This window comes from Arachis ipaensis, chromosome B10 (assembly GCF_000816755.2).
Source record: "Arachis ipaensis cultivar K30076 chromosome B10, Araip1.1, whole genome shotgun sequence".
NCBI lineage: Eukaryota > Viridiplantae > Streptophyta > Magnoliopsida > Fabales > Fabaceae > Arachis > Arachis ipaensis.
In genome coordinates, this window is record NC_029794.2 from 69,544,195 (window position 1) to 69,549,821 (window position 5,627).

Genomic DNA, 5,627 nt, shown 5'->3' on the forward strand with positions numbered 1-5,627 from the left:
GGTGGAAGCAACTTGGACCCTGTAGAGAGAGAAAAGAGAAAGAAGAGAGAGATCTACGGGGAAGAAAAAGAAGAGAATGTGGTTCAGACTTCAGAGACTACTAATAAAAAAGCTTATAGGAGGGAAGAAGGGAAAAAGCAAATGGAATTTGTTAAGAATTGAAATTGAAATGACCGAGAAGCAATAATCTCGTCTTATTATGCGCTAGCTAAGCATTGTAAAGCAAATTAGGAGTGGCAAAAAGAAACATACGAGAGATAAAATATCCGTTGCTAGTTACTACTTACTACAATTACACACAAATAAAATAACATGGTTATACGTTTAAGAGCTTGTTTGGGTGAGCTTTTAAGAAAATATCTTTTTTTGAGTTATCTTTTTTTAAAAGATTTTATAAAAAAGTAAAAGTAATTTTATGTTTTGGTATCTCATGTAAAAAGGTCTTTTTATCAATCAATTATGTTTGGGTATAACAATATAAAAATACTTTTTTATTTATTTATTACATGAAAAATATCTTTTTTTTTAAGAAAAAAAGATCTTTTAAAAAAAGATGTAAATTACAGCTTCTCAAAAAAAATCTTTTTTTGATTTTACTAGTACTTTTACTTTTACTACTAGAAATTTGCCAAACACGTTAAAAAATAAAAAAAGATCTTTTTTCATTAAAAAAAGATCTTTTTTAACAAAATAATGGCACCCAAACACACACTAATTCTTAAACGTTCCTTATTAAATTAAACTATAAAGTGCTGCATATCTTATTATTAAAATAATAATATGTTAATTAATTTAGCTATTTTTTTTATAAAATTTAAATTTTTTTGTAAATATTAAAATCGCACTTTTATTGTTAACGGCGTCAGAGTTTGTTGATGTAGTACATTAAATAACATAACAATACATACCTAGTAGTCCTAATTGACTATTAACATTATTGCATTTGAATCCTCTAAATTTTGAATTTCGCTTTAGAGGGTAAAGTGTTATCTCTCACCCTTGAATAGTTTCTCTCTCATATTTTCTCTTGGTCCTATCTATGAAATAAATTGTGAGCGATCACACTTTACTCTCTAAAGTGAAAATTCAAAATTTAGAGGATCCAAATTCAACATTATTAGTTAATAAAATTAGATCAAATGAATTCCAAATTGAGGAATTTCAATACCTCAAATTCTTTCCTCAATTAGACTTTGATTTGATCTAATTTCATACATTTATGATGTTAATAGTCAATTAAGACTTTTGGGCTGCGTTTGGTTTTGATCATTTTTTTTTCATTCAAAAAATTTTGGAAGAAAAATATAATAAAAAGAGTTATAATTATAAAAAATTAACAAGATAATGAAAGAAAAATAAAAAATAAGTTGTGCCTCTTGTTAGTATTTCTGCATCTTTCTTGGTTGGATGAACACAAAATACAATAACTTAGTGTCTCTGGATACAATGTCTCTGTCCATGTGATAAATCCCAATTTTGTGCTTTATCTTGTGCTGAATTTAGGGAATTTTATCAACTTATCTCACATTTATTCAATGAAATAGTATGCTTTTGTAATTCTCCCTAAATTTGTTCTTAAAAGTGAAAACATGCTTCTTAGGCCTTAAAATTGCTAATTTTAATTTACTTTAATTCCATTCGATAACTTGATATGTTTGTTGAGTGATTTCAGGTTCATAAGGCAAGTATTGGATGGAAGAAGTGAAGAGAAAAGCATGCAAAGTGGAGAATTTATGAAGAAATGAGCATTTGGAGAACTCAGGGCCACGCGCACGCGTCATCCACGCGTACGCGTGAAAAGGACATTTGTGGCACGCGTCACCCATGCGTACGTGTGAGGAGAAAATTTGCCACCGACGCGCACGCGTCGACGACGCGCACGCGTGACGCTGATCACGTGACCTCATTAAAGTGAATTCGCTGGGGGCAATTTCTGAGCTTTCCAGACCCAAATCCAACTCATTTCTGAAACTATTTTTCTCTTGAGGTTAATTTTTCTCTTAGATTTAGGGTTTAATTCTTGCTTTCATCTTGTTTTCTTTACAATTTCTTGTTCTATTGTCTTGATTTCCCTATTTCTTCTTGTTAATTTCTCAGTTTGGTTACTTTTATGTTTATGAGCACTCTTGTTAATTTGGATTTTCTTTAATGCAATTTTATGTTTTCATGTCATTGATGTTTAATTGAGCTTTTATTGTTATTTTCTTGCTTTGGGTAGTTGTAGATTTATTATTCTTGCAATTTTATGATGCTTTTCTTTTATGCCTTCCAAATATTTGACAAAATGATTGGTTGGATGTTAGAGTAGCTTTTTGAGCATTCTTGGCTTGGAAATAGAAATTGGGTAATCTTGAGTCATTAATACCCAACTCAAGTTGGTGATCTAGAGTTGTTAGTTAATATTATTTCCATTGACTCTAATCTCTTGCTAATTCAATTAGTAAGTTGATTAGGACTTTTGGATTAAGATTAACTAGTCTTATTTGACTTTTCCTATGTTGAAGATAACATTGTACCTTCTTTCAATGTTGGAGATGACTAAATATGATTAGCTCTTGTTAATTATTGCATGATAATTAATAACTAGGATAGAAAACCTAGATTCTCAAGCCTTGCCATGAATGCCTCTTTTTAGTATTTTTTATCTTTAATTGTTGCTTTACTTTCTTGCCATTTATTTTCTTACCCTTTTATCAACCAACCCCCTTTGACCTCATAACCAATAATTTGGCATTCGATTGCAATTCCTAGGGAGAACGACCTGGGACTAATACTCTCGGTTATTTTTATTGGGTTGGACTTGTGACAACCAAAATTAAACTTTGATTTGAGGATCGATTGTTGGTTTGGGCTATGCTCACAACGAAATTATTTTGTTAAATTCTGAACCAGTAAAAATTTTCACATCAAGTTTTTGGCGCCGTTGCCGGGGAATTACAATTTGTGCTTGTTATTGGATATTGTATATATGTTAATATTGTGAATAGCTTGATTTTGGTTTGTTTGTTAGTTTTTGCTAGTTTTAGGATTTGGTTTTCTTTGTTTCTTATTAGATTTTGTTTTCATTTGCTCTTACTACATGATGACAAGTCATCTTAACCTAGTTTCACTAGCCTTTTTCTTTTGTTTTCAATTGATTTATGCACTTTCTTGAGCCATAAGCAAGCCAATTAGGTAGATTTCCATGTTTCCTTTGATTTAATTAACCATAGATGAATTAATGCAATTTCATGAGGATTTATGCTATAATTTCCACATATTATGAAAGAATGACAAACTCATGATTTTGAGCATAACTTTGATGTGTTTGGTTGATTGATGATAGGTGAAGAAAGCTTGGAGAAAGGTTGAAGCAAGAAGGAATAGCTAGGAGCAAGAGAGAACAAAAAGTTTGAGCAAAAGTTTGCCTCAAACTTTAGCTCAAACTTTTGGGAGAAAAGCTTGAGCCAACGTTTGCCTCAAACTTTTTGGCAAACGTTGGCATCACAAATCAACACCCTGGAGAGAAAAAGTTTGCGCCAACGTTTGCCTCAAACTTTTTGGCAAACGTTGGCGCCATCAGCAACACACCCAGGAAACAAAAAGTTTGCGCCAACGTTTGCCTCAAACGTTTTGGCAAACGTTGGCGCCATGAGTGTGCATAAGGGGGCCAACGTTTGAGCAAAAGTTTGACCCCAAACTTTAGCTCAAACGTTGGTAGCAGCAAGAATGGGGCAGCTGGTGTAAAAAGTTTGAGTAAAAGTTTGCCTCAAACTTTTACTCAAACTTTTACTCAAGCTTTTAAGATTCACAACCCGGTTCACATTGGTTCTCTCTCCAACTCCAAGAGCAATCAACCAAGGCCTATATCAACCCAATTCCATCAAGAGCAAAGGCACAATCCAAAGCTTGAAGACCATTTGAAGAAAGTGTATAAATAGAATAGGATTTAAGTTTTTCGAGAGCTTTTCTTTTCGGTTTGGATTGAGTGCACTTAGTAGAGAGCTCAACTTTACATTTAGCATTGTTGTTTTAATTCAAGAGAATTTGGGAGGAGAATTGATCTCTCTTCTTCCTTGTTCTTGCCCAGCACTCTTTACTTTTGTTGTCTTGGATCTTGGGTTGGAGAATTGGAGGAATTCTGTTTCAATCTCACCCTGAGATCTCTCTGTTTAATTTTACTACATAATTGAATTTCCATTTCTGTTACTTGCTTCTTCATCTACTTTCTCTGCAATATACATTTCCTTTGCAATTGTTCTTGTTGGATCTAGGAAGGCATTGAGATCTAGACTTGGTTATCTAGTCTCTTGGGTCCTGAGATCTGAATTATCATTTTACTTTCTCTGTTTAACGCTTTTCATGTTCATTTACATTTCCATTCTAAATCCGGTTCAATCCAAGTTATCTTCTATTCCTCTGCTTGTTGAATTTTACTTTCCCTTGTTTAATTTCTGCAAATCCAATTCCCAATTCCCTTTACAATTCAAGCCATTTACATTTCTTGCACTTTAAGATTCTGCAATTTACATTTCTTGCGTTCTAAGTTTCTGCCATTTAATTTCTTGCCCTCTAAGATTTAGCACTTTAAATTTCAGTTCTCTTTAATTTCATGCAAATTTCCCATTCCTTTATTTTCCATGCAATTTAAATCCTGCAAATCACAAATCTCTCAACCAAATCTTGATTTGCTTGACTAAATCAACCACTAAACCAAAATTGCTCAATCCTTCAATCCCTGTGGGATCGACCTCACTCCCGTGAGTTATTATTACTTGATGCGACCCGGTGCACTTGCCGGTGAGTTTTGTGTCGGATCGTTTTCCGCACATCAAGTTTTTGGCGCCGTTGCCGGGGATTGATTAGATTGACAATGATTAAGTGAGGTGGTGATCTAGATCTAGCATTTTTATTTTCTGTTTCTCTAATCTTTGACTAACACGCTAACTGTTTGAAATTTTGCTTAAACTAAACTTCGTTCTAGCAATAGACTGAAGAGTTATTGGTGGTGTTTCTTTTGTTTTGTTTGTATGTCAGGTACAGGGAGATCCATTCCTGTTTTATCTGAAACTGACCAGAGAACTCTTAGAAGGTTGAAAAGAGCTGAAAGAGGGAAAAATATTGTTGGAGAGGAAGAATCTGAGGAAGAATATCACGAGATGGAAGGAGATCCATCTAATCCAGGAGGAGGGGTTAACAATAACCCACAGCAGAGGAGAGTATTGGCCTCCTATACCTTTGCAAATGCTAGACATTGTGGAAGCAGCATTCTCACCCCTAATGGCAATGCAAATAACTTTGAATTGAAGCCATAACTCATTACATTGGTCCAAAACAACTGCTCGTTTGGGGGAGAACCATTGGAGGATCCAAATCAGCATCTATCTACCTTCTTAAGGATTTGTGACACTGTCAAGTCCAATGGCGTGAATCCTGAAACTTACAAGCTTCTGCTGTTCCCTTTCTCATTAAGGGACAAGGCCGCACAATGGCTTGAAACTTTTCCTCAAGGAAGCATCACTAGCTGGGATGATTTGGTGACTAAATTTCTAGCCAAATTCTATCCACCTCAAAGAGTCATCAGGCTGAAGACTGAGGTGCAAACATTCACGCAATTGGATGCTAAAAATCTGTATGAAGCATGGGAG

General features: G+C 34.1%; 1 protein-coding gene across 1 annotated transcript in view; it reads right to left on the reverse strand.

Moving 5' to 3' along the window:
• Positions 1 to 5,627, reverse strand: part of LOC107622415 (clathrin heavy chain 1) — a 60,669-nt gene that overhangs the window by 10,656 nt on the left and 44,386 nt on the right. The gene's annotated exons all lie outside the window — the stretch shown is intronic.